Raw genomic sequence first — 6,000 nt, forward strand, 5'->3', positions numbered from 1 at the left:
CACAACCACACTAGGCCCCAATTACTATTTTTTGTACCCCCAAAGGCAGGATGAGGAGTAGGAGGAGTACGGAACAGGCAGCACCCTCAAATCTTCAGAAGTATGAGATGAACCCCAAAAATTGGAAAGGTGTATCTCACACGTACCAACACAGACTATCCCGCAATTTAATTGGTTATACCCAAAGGTTTTTATTGAATAGCGGAATAGAAAATATTATCAAAAAAAGTGTATGTATCTCACACGTACACAACCACACTAGGCCCCAATTACTATTTTTTGTACCCCTAAAGGCAGGATGAGGAGTAGGAGGAGTACGGAACAGGCAGCACCCTCAAATCTTCAGAAGTATGAGATGAACCCCAAAAATTGGAAAGGTGTATCTCACACGTACCAACACAGACTATCCCGCAATTTAATTGTTTATACCCAAAGGTTTTTATTGAATAGCGGAATATAAAATATTATCAAAAAAAGTGTATGTATCTCACACGTACACAACCACACTAGGCCCCAATTACTATTTTTTGTACCCCCAAAGGCAGGATGAGGAGTAGGAGGAGTACGGAACAGGCAGCACCCTCAAATCTTCAGAAGTATGAGATGAACCCCAAAAATTGGAAAGGTGTATCTCACACGTACCAACACAGACTATCCCGCAATTTAATTGTTTATACCCAAAGGTTTTTATTGAATAGCGGAATAGAAAATATTATCAAAAAAAGTGTATGTATCTCACACGTACACAACCACACTAGGCCCCAATTACTATTTTTTGTACCCCTAAAGGCAGGATGAGGAGTAGGAGGAGTACGGAACAGGCAGCACCCTCAAATCTTCAGAAGTATGAGATGAACCCCAAAAATTGGAAAGGTGTATCTCACACGTACCAACACAGACTATCCCGCAATTTAATTGTTTATACCCAAAGGTTTTTATTGAATAGCGGAATAGAAAATATTATCAAAAAAAGTGTATGTATCTCACACGTACATAACCACACTAGGCCCCAATTACTATTTTTTGTACCCCCAAAGGCAGGATGAGGAGTAGGAGTACGGACCAGGCAGCACCCTCAAATCTTCAGAAGTATGAGATGAACCCCAAAAATTGGAAAGGTGTATCTCACACGTACCAACTCAGACTATCCCGCAATTTAATTGTTTATACCCAAAGGTTTTTATTGAGTAGCGGAATAGAAAATATTATCAAAAAAAGTGTATGTATCTCACACGTACACAACCACACTAGGCCCCAATTACTATTTTTTGTACCCCTAAAGGCAGGATGAGGAGTAGGAGGAGTACGGAACAGGCAGCACCCTCAAATCTTCAGAAGTATGAGATGAACCACAAAAATTGGAAAGGTGTATCTCACACGTACCAACACAGACTATCCAGCAATTTAATTGTTTATACCCAAAGGTTTTTATTGAATAGCGGAATAGAAAATATTATCAAAAAAAGTGTATGTATCTCACACGTACACAACCGCACTAGGCCCCAATTACTATTTTTTGTACCTCCAAAGGCAGGATGAGGAGTAGGAGGAGTATGGAACAGGCAGCACCCTCAAATCTTCAGAAGTATGAGATGAACCCCAAAAATTGGAAAGGTGTATCTCACACGTACCAACAGAGACTATCCCGCAATTTAATTGTTTATACCCAAAGGTTTTTATTGAATAGCGGAATAGAAAATATTATCAAAAAAAGTGTATGTATCTCACACGTACACAACCACACTAGGCCCCAATTACTATTTTTTGTACCCCTAAAGGCAGGATGAGGAGTAGGAGGAGTACGGAACAGGCAGCACCCTCACATCTTCAGAAGTATGAGATGAACCCCAAAAATTGGAAAGGTGTATCTCACACGTACCAACACAGACTATCCCGCAATTTAATTGTTTATACCCAAAGGTTTTTATTGAATAGCGGAATAGAAAATATTATCAAAAAAAGTTTATGTATCTCACACGTACACAACCACACTAGGCCCCAATTACTATTTTTTGTACCCCCAAAGGCAGGATGAGGAGTAGGAGGAGTACGGAACAGGCAGCACCCTCAAATCTTCAGAAGTATGAGATGAACCCCAAAAATTGGAAAGGTGTATCTCACACGTACCAACACAGACTATCCCGCAATTTAATTGGTTATACCCAAAGGTTTTTATTGAATAGCGGAATAGAAAATATTATCAAAAAAAGTGTATGTATCTCACACGTACACAACCACACTAGGCCCCAATTACTATTTTTGTACCCCCAAAGGCAGGGTGAGGAGTAGGAGGAGTACGGAACAGGCAGCACCCTCAAATCTTCAGAAGTATGAGATGAACCCCAAATATTGGAAAGGTGTATCTCACACGTACCAACACATACTATCCCGCAATTTAATTGTTTATAACCAAAGGTTTTTATTGAATAGCGGAATAGAAAATATTATACAAAAAGTGTATGTATCTCACACGTACACAACCACACTAGGCCCCAATTACTATTTTTTGTACCCCCAAAGGCAGGATGAGGAGAAGGAGGAGTATGGAACAGGCAGCACCCTCAAATCTTCAGAAGTATGAGATGAACCCCAAAAATTGGAAAGGTGTATCTCACACGTACCAACACAGACTATCCTGCAATTTAATTGTTTATACCCAAAGGTTTTTATTGAATAGCGGAATAGAAAATATTATGAAAAAAATGTATGTATCTCACACGTACACAACCACACTAGGCCCCAATTACTATTTTTTGTATCCCCAAAGGCAGGATGAGGAGTAGGAGGAGTACGGAACAGCCAGCACCCTCAAATCTTCAGAAGTATGAGATGAACCCCAAAAATTGGAAAGGTGTATCTCACACGTACCAACACAGACTATCCCGCAATTTAATTGTTTATACCCAAAGGTTTTTATTGAATAGCGGAATAGAAAATATTATCAAAATAAGTGTATGTATCTCACACGTACACAACCACACTAGGCCCCAATTACTATTTTTTGTACCCCTAAAGGCAGGATGAGGAGTAGGAGGAGTACGGAACAGGCAGCACCCTCAAATCTTCAGAAGTATGAGATGAACCCCAAAAATTGGAAAGGTGTATCTCACACGTACCAACACAGACTATCCAGCAATTTAATTGTTTATACCCAAAGGTTTTTATTGAATAGCGGAATAGAAAATATTATCAAAAAAAGTGTATGTATCTCACACGTACACAACCGCACTAGGCCCCAATTACTATTTTTTGTACTCCCAAAGGCAGGATGAGGAGTAGGAGGAGTATGGAACAGGCAGCACCCTCAAATCTTCAGAAGTATGAGATGAACCCCAAAAATTGGAAAGGTGTATCTCACACGTACCAACACAGACTATCCCGCAATTTAATTGTTTATACCCAAAGGTTTTTATTGAATAGCGGAATAGAAAATATTATCAAAAAAAGTTTATGTATCTCACACGTACACAACCACACTAGGCCCCAATTACTATTTTTTGTACCCCCAAAGGCAGGATGAGGAGTAGGAGGAGTACGGAACAGGCAGCACCCTCAAATCTTCAGAAGTATGAGATGAACCCCAAAAATTGGAAAGGTGTATCTCACACGTACCAACACAGACTATCCCGCAATTTAATTGGTTATACCCAAAGGTTTTTATTGAATAGCGGAATAGAAAATATTATCAAAAAAAGTGTATGTATCTCACACGTACACAACCACACTAGGCCCCAATTACTATTTTTGTACCCCCAAAGGCAGGGTGAGGAGTAGGAGGAGTACGGAACAGGCAGCACCCTCAAATCTTCAGAAGTATGAGATGAACCCCAAAAATTGGAAAGGTGTATCTCACACGTACCAACACATACTATCCCGCAATTTAATTGTTTATAACCAAAGGTTTTTATTGAATAGCGGAATAGAAAATATTATACAAAAAGTGTATGTATCTCACACGTACACAACCACACTAGGCCCCAATTACTATTTTTTGTACCCCCAAAGGCAGGATGAGGAGTAGGAGGAGTACGGAACAGGCAGCACCCTCAAATCTTCAGAAGTATGAGATGAACCCCAAAAATTGGAAAGGTGTATCTCACACGTACCAACACAGACTATCCCGCAATTTAATTGGTTATACCCAAAGGTTTTTATTGAATAGCGGAATAGAAAATATTATCAAAAAAAGTGTATGTATCTCACACGTACACAACCACACTAGGCCCCAATTACTATTTTTGTACCCCCAAAGGCAGGGTGAGGAGTAGGAGGAGTACGGAACAGGCAGCACCCTCAAATCTTCAGAAGTATGAGATGAACCCCAAATATTGGAAAGGTGTATCTCACACGTACCAACACATACTATCCCGCAATTTAATTGTTTATAACCAAAGGTTTTTATTGAATAGCGGAATAGAAAATATTATACAAAAAGTGTATGTATCTCACACGTACACAACCACACTAGGCCCCAATTACTATTTTTTGTACCCCCAAAGGCAGGATGAGGAGAAGGAGGAGTATGGAACAGGCAGCACCCTCAAATCTTCAGAAGTATGAGATGAACCCCAAAAATTGGAAAGGTGTATCTCACACGTACCAACACAGACTATCCTGCAATTTAATTGTTTATACCCAAAGGTTTTTATTGAATAGCGGAATAGAAAATATTATGAAAAAAATGTATGTATCTCACACGTACACAACCACACTAGGCCCCAATTACTATTTTTTGTATCCCCAAAGGCAGGATGAGGAGTAGGAGGAGTACGGAACAGCCAGCACCCTCAAATCTTCAGAAGTATGAGATGAACCCCAAAAATTGGAAAGGTGTATCTCACACGTACCAACACAGACTATCCCGCAATTTAATTGTTTATACCCAAAGGTTTTTATTGAATAGCGGAATAGAAAATATTATCAAAATAAGTGTATGTATCTCACACGTACACAACCGCACTAGGCCCCAATTACTATTTTTTGTACCTCCAAAGGCAGGATGAGGAGTAGGAGGAGTATGGAACAGGCAGCACCCTCAAATCTTCAGAAGTATGAGATGAACCCCAAAAATTGGAAAGGTGTATCTCACACGTACCAACAGAGACTATCCCGCAATTTAATTGTTTATACCCAAAGGTTTTTATTGAATAGCGGAATAGAAAATATTATCAAAAAAAGTGTATGTATCTCACACGTACACAACCACACTAGGCCCCAATTACTATTTTTTGTACCCCTAAAGGCAGGATGAGGAGTAGGAGGAGTACGGAACAGGCAGCACCCTCACATCTTCAGAAGTATGAGATGAACCCCAAAAATTGGAAAGGTGTATCTCACACGTACCAACACAGACTATCCCGCAATTTAATTGTTTATACCCAAAGGTTTTTATTGAATAGCGGAATAGAAAATATTATCAAAAAAAGTTTATGTATCTCACACGTACACAACCACACTAGGCCCCAATTACTATTTTTTGTACCCCCAAAGGCAGGATGAGGAGTAGGAGGAGTACGGAACAGGCAGCACCCTCAAATCTTCAGAAGTATGAGATGAACCCCAAAAATTGGAAAGGTGTATCTCACACGTACCAACACAGACTATCCTGCAATTTAATTGTTTATACCCAAAGGTTTTTATTGAATAGCGGAATAGAAAATATTATGAAAAAAATGTATGTATCTCACACGTACACAACCACACTAGGCCCCAATTACTATTTTTTGTATCCCCAAAGGCAGGATGAGGAGTAGGAGGAGTACGGAACAGCCAGCACCCTCAAATCTTCAGAAGTATGAGATGAACCCCAAAAATTGGAAAGGTGTATCTCACACGTACCAACACAGACTATCCCGCAATTTAATTGTTTATACCCAAAGGTTTTTATTGAATAGCGGAATAGAAAATATTATCAAAATAAGTGTATGTATCTCACACGTACACAACCACACTAGGCCCCAATTACTATTTTTTGTACCCCTAAAGGCAGGATGAGGAGTA

Source organism: Pelophylax lessonae (genome assembly GCF_965119305.1).
Source record: "Pelophylax lessonae genome assembly, chromosome: 1".
Lineage (NCBI taxonomy): Eukaryota > Metazoa > Chordata > Amphibia > Anura > Ranidae > Pelophylax > Pelophylax lessonae.